This window comes from Pan troglodytes, chromosome 1, assembly GCF_028858775.2.
Source record: "Pan troglodytes isolate AG18354 chromosome 1, NHGRI_mPanTro3-v2.0_pri, whole genome shotgun sequence".
Lineage (NCBI taxonomy): Eukaryota > Metazoa > Chordata > Mammalia > Primates > Hominidae > Pan > Pan troglodytes.
Window position 1 is genome coordinate 117,191,056 of NC_072398.2, and position 14,679 is coordinate 117,205,734.

Genomic DNA, 14,679 nt, shown 5'->3' on the forward strand with positions numbered 1-14,679 from the left:
GTGTCAACTGCATCCCAAAGTATTAATACAGAAAGAGTGAGTGAGGGATGAGGGAGTGAATGGGGGAGGTAATGAGGGTAATGAGGGAAATGAGGGAGGAAGGACGGGAGAAGATGAATAAGAAAGTGAGAACACTGAGGTAGTGAGTGAGGGAGTGATTGCAAGGAGTGAGTGAGCGAGGGAGGGAATGCGTGAGAGAGTAAAAGATGGAGGGAGGTGAGAAAGGGAGGGAGGAAGGTAAGAAAGGGAGGGAGGGAGTCAGTGAGTGAGTGAAGGAATCAGAGAGTGAAGGAGGGAGGGAGTGAGCTCACCGGCAATAATCTCCCTCAGGGTAGATGATGTCATTTATTACAGAAACTTTGCTGTCTTATAGTGCTAGCAGAAATGGTACCTCAAAGTAATGACAGCTGTGTTATTAGGATGCAGGTGGGATTGAGAAATGAAAACATGACCAAGAAGTAGGTGAAGAGCTACTGCAACATGAAAATTGCTGAGTCTCATCTATTATACTTATGCTAACTCAAATATCCACTGCCCACCAACCAAACTGACTTGCTGAATGTGAACAATTTAGATGTCATTTTTCTTTATTGAGGCTTTGTGATAATTTTGGGTACTATAAGATACAATGTGTTTAAAGCTATTTTGTATACATTTCTTATGCACTATAATAAACAGACACTGAAATAATGTAGCAAGACAAACTAGGTAAATAAAGGAAAGGAAATGTGGCACTCTTGGGAGAGGAAACCAGTAGCCATTGACTGCCTACTGAGAAGCAAGCACTGTGCTTGGGCTCTCATAAAAATTGTCTCATTTATATCTGAGGAAACAGCCTCAAAGAGGTAAAATAATTTGCCTTTGTAAGCCAGTGAGTGAAGGACAGTTGAGATCTGAACTGGAGCTGCCTCACTCTAAAATTCTTAACAAAGACCTGAGGTGAGAACCTGAACATATCAAGCCATCTCTGCATGTCTCGGGCTTCCCAAGGGCACACAGACATGGGGAAGTGGACAGGATGGAGGAGGTGAGGACTCAAATCATGACTCAAACAATTGGTTACTGGAAACACTTGTGACTGCAAACTCCTGTCTAAAAGGGAAATGTATTTTTAGGTACAGTCCACTGGTTTTTGAATGAGACTGAATTTTGAAGATTGGCTGCCTTCACTGAACACCTTTGGACCATGCATCTGTTCGATAGTGCTTGTTAGGGACAGGAAATTTAGAGATCCAAGAAGATAGTGGCTTATAAGTAATTAGCTACTGGATGGATCACACTTCTCTAAGGTTCAGGCACATTTCTACAAATTCACATTTCCTCCTAGTCCTATTTCTGCCAGATTATTTTCTCCCTATTAAAATTCTATCAACTGGTTCTAAAATTCAGAATAGGAAAAACAGTAACCAGGGTGGCCATAAAACTTGCTTATTCTAAAATTCCCAGTGGAACATCTGCTATGATATAACAACTCCCTTCACGTCACCACCCTCCTGGCACAGGAGAAAACCAATGCTAAAGACTAAAAATAAAAAACTTCAGGTTCAGGAAGGTAAAAAAAAGGAAATAAAATCTTCCAAAGTTCACACAGTTGGTGAGTGAGAGTGCTGCATTGAAACCCGGATTGATCTGACTGCAAATCTGATGCTCTTTGACTGCAGCAGAGTTGAGTATTCAGCCCTGGATGTGATCAACACAATCTACAGATGAGGTCGCTGATCCCAGGGTCTTACAGCACCCTGAGAAGGCATAGGTGCATAAGACAGTTAAGGAACACTCGTATTAGAAAGGAATAAAGGCAGAAGGTCACTAGATATTTGAGTGGGAAAAGTTCTTGGCGATCACCTAGAGGTCTTAACGTGTATGCTCTACGGTCATTGAGCTTATCCCACTGGTGCAAGAAAGCACCAGCCTGGGCTGGTGGTTGAAGATTTACAGAGGAATGCAGGATTAAGTCTTAAACATATTAAAATAACTGCAGTGTATTCTTTGGCTGGGGTTTTAGAAGAAGAAAAAGTGGGAGGTCATTGAGGCTTTGACTTCGAGTATGAATTCGGAACTTTATACAACAAGTAAAGGAGGATGAGGAAAGACATGATCGATACTGTGTTTGAAGGTAAGTTGGCCAATAGAACATAGAAGGGATTAAAAGCAAATGACTTTATGTTAGTAGGGAAAGCAGGAGAGAGCACTAAGTTATAGGCTACCTAGCAAATAAAAGCCTTTGGTGAAACAGGAGAGCTGTATTGTTTCCATGTCCTACCAAGCTACTAAATCTTCAATACAAACAAGTGTCAGCATGTATCATCACCTGTGTCAACACACAAACTTTGCTGGTGAACTCCCAAAATGTTGCACAAAGCTCAGTTAGGCAAGTTTTTCAAGAGCAATAATTATCCCTCTCAGTAATTTCCACCTGCCAGATATTGCAGGCTACTGTCATTTTTTTAACATTAGGACTGAGGCAGTGGACTAGTTAGGCTCTTATTTCCTATGGGCAAAAGAGAAAGAAGATAACTTGTTTTTAAAAACTACCCTCTTTAATGCCACAATGACTCTGGAATAATCTGAAATGAAATGTCAAACTAGCATATCCTTGGCTGATACCTTAAACACTGAGTGCCACCTGTAACTACTGACAATTTTCTGGTTGATCACTTTTGCCTCGTAAATATACTCAAATCTACATCTCTCCTTTGTACAGTTTATACTAACCACAATAACTTTTGTTGATTCCTCAAACATTAAGTTCTCTCCTGCCTTAGTGCTGCTGCATAAGCTGCTCTGTCCACCTGAAACATTTTTTCCCTGCTTATTCACATGGCGAGGTACCTGTCTTATCAATAGAGTAGGTCTCCAAATGCACATCTCCTCATGATTCTCCACCATTGCATCATTCCATTCAATCCATCCTGGAATGTATCACGAGCTGTGATTTCATATTTATTTACTCTTTACAGTCTCTTCCCCATTTCGCTATAAGCTCCAGGAGGGCAGGGACTGTGTCTGCCATTCACCTCAGTATCTATGCCAGCCACTGTACTAGACACTTGGTGTCAGTGGTGGAACTGACCTTGGACAGCATCTAATCTAACATGCTCATTTTACAGATGAGGAAACTAGGACCTGAGAGGTATAGCAACTTGCCCAACTTTGCACAGTTAGTTGGCAAAATAATTAGATGTGAAAATAGCTCAGTGCTGATAAAGACTTTGGGGTGTGAGATTGCTGCAGATCAAGTTAGTTTTCAAAATAAAGAAGGCCAATCTGAGCTGACTGTTGAGGGATGTAGGGAAAGAGGAAGAAACTCAGAGTGCTACAAGTGAAGATGGCATGGCATTACCAAGCCACCATTAGCAAAGGAAGTATACTGTTTTGGTTTTGCAGGAGTAGGGTCACCTCCATGCTGATCTTTTCTTGTTGCTCCATCCTCTGGCTTCAGGCTGAACAAGTAAGATTATGGGCACAGTCAGCCAGGCGTGGTGGCTCACGCCTATAATTCCAGCACTTTGGAAGGCTGAGGCAGGTGGATCACGAGGTCAAGGGATTGAGACCATCCTGGCCAACATGGTGAAACCCCGTCTTTATTAAAAATACAAAAATTAACTGGGCATGATGGTGCATGCCTGTAGTCCCAGCTACTTGGGAGGCTGAGGCAGGAGAATTGCTTGAATCCAGGAGGCGGAGGTGGCAGTGATCTGAGATCGTGCCACTGCACTCCAGCCTGGCGACAGAGCAAGACTCCATCTCAAAAAAAAAAAAAAAAAAAATTATGGACACAGCCTGTGGCAGTAAATATAACAGGGTGAACCTAAGAGGTCTGTGCTGAAATAGAAACCATGGCCTGGGCCTCATTAGCACCACGCTTCAGCCAAGTGAGCCAAAGACCACGAAACAGTCAGCATTTATGAGCTGTAACACGCAGGGACACAAACAGCTCATTATGGCTCTCTCAAGGCAAGGGCCCCACCCACAAACCACTAATCTGATTTGGAGCTACAAGTGATGGGTAAAAAATAGAGGGGGACAACAAGAGAAAGAAAGAAAAGAAGAGAAAGGAATTGAAAAAAGTAAGGTGCTGAGCCTCGATTCTCATCCTTTCCAGTCATCTCTCAACTGTGAAGTCTGTGGGAAAAAGTCTGATCACATTACTGGTCCAGTTAAGGGTCAACTCTCATTGCAACAACAATCTCCACAAGAGGAACAAATAAAAAATCAGCTTGGAAGGCCCTTGCCCTGACCCTGCTACCTTCTCCTCTATGGCTGAGTCAAGAGAGCTCCGTCTCCAATATACCTTTCCAACCAGCAGTCACCCAAGCCCCTGAGCTCTGGAGTTTCATCTCTTTCTGTGTCAGAGCAGATCATTCCTGGGACTTCTGTCCTACAAAACCTCAGCTCCATACACAGGAGACTTTCTATCACGCTGCTGAAGTTGGAGCTGAAGAACAAAGAACAAGCTTGAGTGTCCCATCACCTGCTCGGAATACAGTTGGGTGAAACATTCTGTATAAACACTGCTGTCTACAGGGCCTGCCTACTGAGAGGATGGTCTGGGAGTATAGATGTGGCTAAGGGGATAATGTAGTTGTGGAAAGGATATTCATACACAGAATAAATGCAAGAAATTCCTCCACTAATTCTAGACGGCATCATCTTTTTCAGGACTTCTCAAAGGCCTGGTTTCCCTGCATCATGACCAATGTATTTTCTAAAGAGCCGCCAGGATGATCTTAACACATAAAGTAGAATGCGCCACTCACTTGTTCAAATCCTTTGATGAATTATTTTGCATTTAGGATAAAATTCTAACACCTACCAGTGTTTTCTGCCTATCTCTTTAGGCTCTAACCATGAAATATCACTAGCTCCAGCCACTCTGGGCTTTTTTCATTTCTCAAAATGATCACATTCTTTCCCTCCTCAGTGGCTAGCACATGTTATTCCTTGTGCCTGGGATAGTCTTATCCTCACTCTCCCCAACTCCTACTCATTGTCTATATGGAAAATGTTACCTTCTCAAAGAGACCTTACTTGCCTGTCACTAAACACAATTAGTTCTGCCTATTAATATGCTCTCCAGATACATTCTATGTTTCCTGCAAGGCATTTAGTACAGTTCAAAATTTCATGGAGAATTATATTGTCTATGCCTGTGTTTCTCACTAGACTGTCGGTGCCGTGAAGAAATGGGGGGTAGCTGTTTACCTCATCACTGAATCCCCAGCATGCAACACAATCCCAAGCTTAAATAAATATTCGTTAAATGAATGTTTATCTGCTTAAGGTTCTCTTATTTAAGTTATCCTAATCCCAAAATAATAATTATCTTTCAACTCACCCTTCTCATAGCAACAGTATCTCTATTCTGTTCCTACCCAAAGTGTCCGTCACCCTTGTCTACACCACCAGTCCACACACAAACCCCTCATCCCAGTCCCCTTCCTGTGTCACTAAACTCCATCTCATTTGTACCATACCCAGATTCACCTTGCCTTTGCCCACTAATCCTTCAACTACGCCTCAAGGGCAACTCTACATTAAGGTGTACAACTTCCTTCTTTGACTGAAACCTGAGTTTTCCCTAAACACACCAGCCCAGTCAGCCCTCTGCGGTAGAGCTCCTGCAGTCCTCCTCTTCTAAACACTGCCACTGACAGGAAACTAGGGGAGAAAGAGCGGGTTTTCTTTTTATTCCCCAACGTCACTACTAACCTCAGCAGTAAAAACATATGCACTGAGTTATTTCTAGGTTCCAGATGATATGTGCTTTACATTGATTGTCAACTATAGTCTTCATATATAATTAGTCTAATTTTACAGATTTAGTAAAAACTTGGTACACACTGAAGAAAAATACTAAAGTATCTTAGAAAGGTAAGAAGAGCTGTGAATTTGGAGATGAGGTTGGGCTGGGAACAACTGGAAAATTTAATGCTGTAATTCATTCATTCGTTTATCTAAAATATATATATGTACACATACACACACACGCACACAAACACAATGTGCCAGGCTCTGACTATACACAATGGGATTATAATGGTGAACAAAACAGCCATGGCTTCTGCCTGCAGAACTTACAAATAGCAGACTTATAACCAAACAAACAATGATGACACAGAGTGACAGGTGCTTTCATAGATACCTATTGCCTTGGGAGTACAGAGTAGGGAGAATAGAGAGGAACTAGAGAATGAAACTTTTAAGAGAAGGCCTGGGAGGGGCGTGCCAGGTTGTGAAAGAGGGGAGAAGTGTGTGAGGGGGTGTGTAGAGAAAGGGTGGAGTGCGGAGTATTTCAGGCAGAAAGCATAGGCTTGAGTTGAAGAGACAGCATGGTTCATTTGCGGCAATGAAAAAAAATTCTTGTGGTTGAATTATAAGAAATGCATTAGGGGACTGAAGAGAGGTGTGGCTGGAGAGGGAGTTACATGCACAGCCTTGGGACTAAATCCAAAGACAAGGAGGACCCATTGAAGTGTTTCCAGCAAAGAAATGACTCGATCCAATGCGTGTTTCAGAAAGTCCACTCTGCTGCAGTGAGGAGAATGGACTGAACTCCACCTCACCCCTCCAGGTCAACAAAAACTTCAAGAACTGCAGAGTCCAGGCTCCTGTGGCCACTATAGCAATAAGAAATACTGCAGTGCATCTGGGGCAGATTCCGGAGGCAGCAGCACTGAAAAGCATCCAGGCTCAGCCACTGGGTGGATTGCCGTGGAGGCTGGGCCAGTACTGGGCATTCAGAAAGCTGACCCCCGCCACAGAGAAGAAAGTGGTGCCAAGCTTTGGTCTCCTGCTAGGAGGCCCCACTCTCTGGCTCTCCCTACCTTAGGCTGCTGGGTTGTTGAGCCAGTTTACATAAAAGCCCCTCACTGCACCAGGAGGAAAAACTAGCTGCAGCCAGGTTGAGAGTGAGGGGATCCAGGGAACACCCACCTCCCCTGTCTATGGGCAGGCAGTTACTCTGCTCAGAATGAGTAAAATGGAAAAAAACAACATGGCACCTATTAAAAGATTCTACAACATAAAACATGGAGAATGTAATGCTTAAGATATTGATGAAAAGCACACTGGGAAAATTATTCACTTACAGGAGCTAATACATTTTAGAAAGAACTGCTCCTGTACACTGAAGACATTTAGACATGTTTACGTTCTACAAAGAAATAAAAAATAATATAGGACATTAGTCTCTGATCAAAGGGGCTGAGAGGCAGGCAGAAGAAGAAGCTATAAAGGACTGACCTGACAATGAAGAAATATAAGTCAGTGTTATAAAGAAGAACCTTAAGAGAGCTCTCACAGAACACAAAACAAAAAATGAACAGATTAAAAATCAAGAGAGATTTTAGCTTTGCAGAAGAAAGAATGAAGACCTAATTGCAAAGATAATAGGTTTTCCTGACAACTCTACAACAAATGAAAAAGAAGGCAGGGAGCCCAGTGTTACTTATGAAAAAGAAGAAACACTCAACTGGCATTGCATTTCCCTAGAATAGTAACCAGAAGACACAAAGGAACAATGTCTAAGAATTTGATGAGATTAATTCGTGACCCAAGAATTTGATATCTAGTCAAGATACAACTTGTGTATGAAGGCAACTAAATCAAAAGACATTTTTTGACTAACCAAATGGGTCCAACATGTAACTCCTCTGAAATAAAATTATTCAAAGATACTTATTCAGCTAAAATGTTAATGAAAATAAGGAACTCAGAAATGAAAATGTTGTGACATAATTGCACTGGTAGTTAACACAAAACAAGTAGCACATACAACTAAGTTGAAAATATTATAAATTGGGTTATAAAATTGTAAATATCAAGAATAATTTTAAAGAATATGTATATGTTTATAAATTTGATAACAATAATATAAATATTGAAACCCAGATTATTTACACAAAGTCTAGTGAGTGAGTGAAAGCTATGAGAAGTATGCTAATTCCTCATCTTCGAGAGAAAGAAATCAATAAATACATTCTAATTTCTGACATTAAAAGTAGATAGATGAATTGAAGTCCTTTAAAAGTTAAAAAAAAAGACATAGTATAATATAAATTATCACACCATGGTCTGTCGTTCTCGTGGACCAATTTCCTCTTCCTAGAATGACAAGCACGTGGCTTATGTTCTCGCTGTTTCCTCTCCTGTCTTGCATGAAATCAACATCTGGGTTGAGGACCAGTAAGGTCATCTGAGTCAAGAGTTCTTACTTTTCTCAACCTTACAGACCTCCACATCCATTCCATATCACAAGCACGCTCACATTCTACACCTCTGTTACAAGACACTCATTGTTCTAGTCCAAGATCTCAAACTTGGTACTTCCACTCTCTGACTATAACTTTCCCATCTTCTTCCTTTCCCATTCCCAGCAGACATCTTACCTAAAGTATTCCCCACTAAAAACTGTAAGAGTAAACCCCTCCCAATAATCCACTTCATTAGCCAACGCCCTTTGAGCTGCCTTACTCTTAGTGTAGCCAAGCTCTATGGTCAATGAGATGAATAAAGTTTCTTCCTCCCATAACCCTGCATTGTGTCTCCCTCGCTCTTCCTTTTCAGTTGTGCAAAATCTTACATAGTGATCTAAACCCATCTCCCCAAAGCCTACTTTTTCCTTTAACTTCCTCAATCTAGCTTCTTAGTCTTGTTTGTATTAAAACTGTATTTCAGAAAATTTCTAATGACTCAAATATTCTAATGAATATTTTGCAGTTATCATTTATATTTGAGTCTCCTGGTTGTCAGTTATTAATAACCATGGTTTGTTAAAATCAGTTCTGGGAATGTCAAAATAAGTAAGAGCAGTTTCCTGCCTTCCAGAGGCTGATAGTCTCTTAGGCAAGCTGAGCACATAACGCAGTAAGAGAAGTAAAATATTACAGGAGCTGCCACCGAGGCGTGTAGAGTTGAGTTCAGGGCAAGCTTCTAAGGCTGTACCCTTTAACTTGAGGATGCTATCATGGCCGAGCTCTCTTCCCACCTCTCAAACCTCCCCTTTTCTCACTTTCCTTCTTTGGATCCCCTTCCTCATCCATTTTCTGAAGTGTGGATGTTTCTCATACTTCGGGTCCAAATCCTCTGTTCTTATCACTCCATCCAATTTCCCTCACAGACTTGACACATTCCATGGTAACCCTGAGTCTCTCGTCCCTGCCTGTATTCTGAGCTCCTGGGTCTTACTGCTGCATGTTTTTCACTTGGAAAACTCATCTCCAACTTACCATCATTTCTACCCTATTTCTCCTTCTCTGTCAACAGTTCCCATCCATTACTCAGACTCAAAACAGAAGTTCACTCTTCTCGATCACCTTCCTTACCCCACCAAGTACTTAGATGCTTCCCCATTCCCACCATTGTTTCTTTCAAATTCACATTCACACACACCTTCTGCTTCCTAGTGTGGTTATGTGTGGACTTTCTTATGTCTTCCTAGTCAATTTTACCACTCTTAAAATAGGAATTTTTTCTTTGTGTCTCTTACAGTATCTAGCATAATATATTCCATGTAGTAGTTGTTCAATAAATATCTGTAAGTAGGTCCAATAGATAAATTATCGAACCTACTAACAACCATTCCATGGGGGCTTAGAGAGCCATGAAGTTAAACTGGATCGTGCCTGTAACATAGCCAAGGCTACACCCTGAGTCATGGACTGCAGGGCAGGAAAGATCCTGCCTGCAGTCTCACCTCCTGCATGTGGGGCTAGACTATCCACTCGTCCTTGTTTCCACCAACAGCGCCACTAATCAACTCTGGGACATCTGGGGCAAGGGTGCTTCAGGTTAGCACTGTGGCAGTCTGCCCAACTGATAGGAAACCGAATTTGGGGTGAGGAGGTAGAATTCAGAGAACAGGCTTATTATACTCCTCACAATCAGGCTTACAGCAGAAAAACTGAAATGTGAGACATATTTTCCCATTCCACCATGTAGAATATAAAAGAGAGCAGCTTTGAAGTACCATATATAATTAAGTAGTTTTCTCTCTCAATCAAAAAACCTCCATCCCTATAGTCCTAAAAAAAAAAAAGTAGAAAAATGGTTGTGAGAAAAGCCTCACTCTAGAGAATAATTCATCACCAGCTAGAGGCTAGACTGAGACAGGAAGATCTAGCTCAAAATAAAAGCACCATCATGAAAATCTCCATTCCCAGACACAAGGAGCTCATGCACCACCTCTGGCAAATGTACTTGCCAACTCACACCAAACATTTTTACTGAATTGGGAGCACCGACAGCAATGAAAACCTCCCCCAGCTCTTGAGGCTCATCACGCTGTAAAGGAGAGCTGAGAGAAAGTGTGGTCAGTTTTCTTTGACTCATATCCACCTAACTTCCATTGTTCACTTCTGCTTCATGTCCCAGAGCACTATTCCAAGCCCACGCTGAAATTACATTTCTGGATTAATAACAAGCACAAGAAAATAAATCACATCTGCCCCAGAAGTGAGCCCAAAGTCAAAAGCAGCCACAGAGAGGAATTTGTGAGTTGAGCTTAGGGTCAACTTTAATTCTGAAGGAAATGAACCTTTAAAAAGAAAATTCAAATAACAGTCTATGTAGACAAAACATTAATCTACACTGCTCTAATAAATTTTGGGCCCTTTAAAACCCTTTTTTCCTTAAATGGATATCTGCCAGAGCAGAACTTCTCTGATAAGTTGGCCTGAGGCCAAATGCAGTATAATAAAGACATTTGTGCTCTATCTTCATCCAACCATCAGGTCTACTTCTATTTCCTAAAGGAACATCCAGTATTCAGGCTTATCCCTATAAGACAATTCCTATAAAGAAGTAAATCATCTCCCCACACCCACTCCCTAAGACCAATTTCTTTTTTCCATCTGAGCTTAAGCTAGTCCACAAGAGTGGTAGTTTTTGAAGGCACAAACAAACACTAATTAGACAGCCACAGTAGGTAAAAACGCCTGCAGTTGGGTATATAACACAGTTCTGCCCACAGGCCATGGGGAAACCATCTATTCCTCTACTTCAGGGCTAGAATAGATGCTTCTACAAAGCAGCAGCAATGGTAATACCTACAGACCATCTTTGCATCTGAAGTAATGCTGTCCAACTGAAATATAATGAGAGTAACAGATATAATTTCAAATTTTCCAGTGGCTACTAAAATATTTAATGGTAAAAAGGAATAGGGGAAATTAATTTTAATATTATGTTATATTTAATTCAATGTACCAAAATGTATTATTTCAGCATCTAATCAATATTTAAACATTATTAAAAAGATATCTTTTTTTCCATACGAAGTTCTTTTTTTTTTTTTTGAGACAGGTTCTTGGTCTCACTCTGTCCCCCAGGGTGGAATGTGCAGTGGTGTGATTAGCCTCCCAAGTGACCAGGACTACAGGTGCACACCACCACACCCAGCTAATTTTGTATTTTTTGTAGAGACAGGGTTTTGCCATGTTACGCAGGCTGTTCTCAAACTCCTGGGCCCAAGAGATCCATTCATCTCAGCTTCCCAAAGTGCTGGGATTAGAGGCATGAGCCACTGTGCCCGGCCATACTAAGTCTTCAAAATCAGTTATTTGACAATTACAACACATCTCAATTCACATTAGCTATATTTCAGATGCTCAATAGCAAGATGAAACTAGCGGCCACCATATAGAATAGGATGAATTTAGAATGTTTAGCATAATAGCTGTTGGCAGAACAAATGAAAAAATAAGCTTTTTATTGCATTTTTGATTGTTTCAATATCCCAAGAAAGAGATAATAGCAAATAAAGGCTTCTGAGAAAAAGAGGCTGACAAATTTACCCTAAATCAAACCATGAATAGAGCTGGAATTTATGCTCATCTTGAAGTGTAGAACTTGCTACAAAACACCAAGCCTTTTATGTATATGTAGTTACAAAACAAAGCCGTAACTATCAGGTTCTTCTCATTAAAAGCATGGCAAATTTCCAAATCTCCATTTATTTAAAATTAATGCCTATCTTTTTTCAGCCATATAGTCTTATCCACTCTTTTTCAAATAGCTGGCAACTTCATTTCCTTCATTTTCTCACCTCACTACTCCAACCCCTCCTTTTTCATTTTGTCAAAAGCCAGACCAAATAGTTAATGCTTCAAGTCTACAGCTGGAAATTGTAAAAGGAATTCTGAACAAAGTTGCAATAGGCTCTTAGGTATAGTGAAAAAGCATCAGACTGAATCTAAAGCATACACATAATGTTAACTTCTAACCTCAAAATAACCAGCTAGGTTCTTAAAAAGGGAAAACACATGGAGTAAATCACCAAATCTCAGGATAATGAAATTTTCAGTCTATTAAAAAACACCCCAAGTTCTTAAAATAAAACAAGATAATTTACAAAATCAATTTTATATAGAAAAAAGACTACAGATTTGGAGTTCAACAAGCCTAGATTCAAACCCTAACCCAACCACTACGGGTCTTGGGCAAATTATTTAACCCTTTTGAATACGCATCATCATCTGAAAAAAGGATATTTAAACTCTATCTCTAATACAGTTATTGCAAAGATTACACAGATAAAACATTGTAATTAGCACAGTATTTGGATGCTAATAAACATTAGTTAACTCCTACTAGATTCCTGCTCCATTCACTTCTTTAATTTGTGTAACACAGAAAAGACTAATCTGAATTTATACATCTAATATCAGTAGAAACAGAAGCCCTATGACACAAAATTTTCCTTCTGTTTTTCTCTTTACAATAGGATAGGGGCTGGGATGGTAAATAGCTCAGCTATATGCTACTGAGAACAAAGGTCTGTAAGGAGTGCTAGTAACTGCTGTCATCAATAGTCCAACCGCCCCCATAACTCAGTACATCCCTCACATCAAGCATATAATAATATCAATACAAACGTGGTAAGTGTTATTACAGGGGAATACATGGAGTACTAAGGGAGTCCAGAGTAGAACATTTAGCTCAGCCTGGAGCGAGATCAGGGAAGCCTTCCTGAAGCAGGTAACCACTTGATCTGAGTCAGGCATGCCAAAAATGATGAGAAAAATGGGGGAGGAGTGGAGAAGGAAACCCTAGAGAAAAGGAATGGTGTCAATGAAGACACAGGATGTGAAGCACTATGCAGTATGTACAGGAAAACTGTGAGCAGAGAACTGCTAGGGTATGCTGCTAGATGCATGAGAAGGAGACTGGGGAAGCAGACAGAGCTGAAGCCATGAAAGGCTTCATATAACAGAAGAAGGATCTTAGACTTTCTCCTGTTGATGATGGGCAGGGCAAAAACAAGGCTTCTCACTGGGAATCAAAGAATTGGCATGAGTGAAGAAGAAAACCTGTGATGAATAACAAAAAAAAAAACTGAAGGTCACTCTAAATGACAGACAGCAAATCAAAAGAAATAAAACTGCCACATTAAACTTATCCATGATCTCCACCACCCTTTTTGGAAAATATAAAAACAGAAACATCTTATAAAGACTTCTAGCGAAAAGAGGCATTTATTAAATGTCCTGGGATAAGAAATTTGAATAAAAAAATCATTTCACTGGCGAAGTTTTCCCCAAGAGCAGGCCTTCCTAATTAATATCAAAGCAAGAAACCAAGTGTAGTATCAAACAAAAACCAGCAACAATATTACAATGTTGTTTAATCTTCACTGGCATCAGAAGCCTCAGTACTACACAGTTACTCTCTCACAGAGCAAGGGAGAGATCAGAATGTGGTCAAGTTCTTAACAAGTATCTCATCCTGTCCAATACTGTAAGGATCATTAAAAAGAGAAAAAAAACACAAATTTTTCCAGTTACTATATGTCATGTAATTAACTTTACAGTAATTTTTTAAGTTGAAAAAATAGCCTCTGAAAAGCCTATCATAGAAAAATGGCAAAAACTAGAAGAGAGAATGTGACAAAAAGTACAGAGGGTTAGAAGTGAAGTTCTAGGATCAAGACACCATGAAGAAATTCTAGGGGAAGTCCCAATTCTAGGAAAACCTGGTGGGAAAGTATTAAAAGGGACAGTTTGGGAATTAAAGGCAGAAATGTTTGGCCTCCCCAGTAAGTCCTGTGATTGAGTTTTTAAATGCTTTTCATCTTTTTCTATTCATAGTCTACAGCTCTAAAGAGTATTGTAAATAATTAGATGCTACAGATAAGGAAAAGTAATTCAGAGACACTAAAGAATACCAGGTAGTAATGGCTGCACTTCAACATTAAGATTCTTTGTAGGAGATAGCCCACTACTGGTACTGTAATTTTTTCTTATAATACTAACTTCCTGTTGGGTTTCCACATTAAATTAATTTCTCTCAAAAAGGCCCAGCTCTTAGTCCCTTAATCAGTTCTTAATTGTCTCTACTTTCAGTAGATAAACAGACATAAAGAGAAATTAGAACCAAATGTCTGCATAAATCACTCAACCTGCCTAAGACTACATGAGAAACTTCCAAGAGGCTGTAAAATTAAGCAAGACTACCCTTCTAATGTTAGAGGCAGAAAAAACTATTTTTGTTCGTGTACAAAAAGGGATAGAAGAAAAAAACAAATGTAGGATGCGTATCATAAAAATAATGTCATTAAGAGTACCTGCCTAACACTTTGCCTAGTTATAGAACATGACATTAAGATGGGACAGATCTCTGTCCGTGAACAAATAGGCTCTGAACTCTGGTAGCCTGTACAATTTATTTTAGCATTTCAGG

At 40.1% G+C, this 14,679-nt stretch overlaps 1 protein-coding gene across 5 annotated transcripts in view; it reads right to left on the reverse strand.

Moving 5' to 3' along the window:
* NOTCH2 (notch receptor 2) overlaps window positions 1-14,679 on the reverse strand; it is a 226,060-nt gene that overhangs the window by 124,729 nt on the left and 86,652 nt on the right. The window lies entirely within an intron of this gene.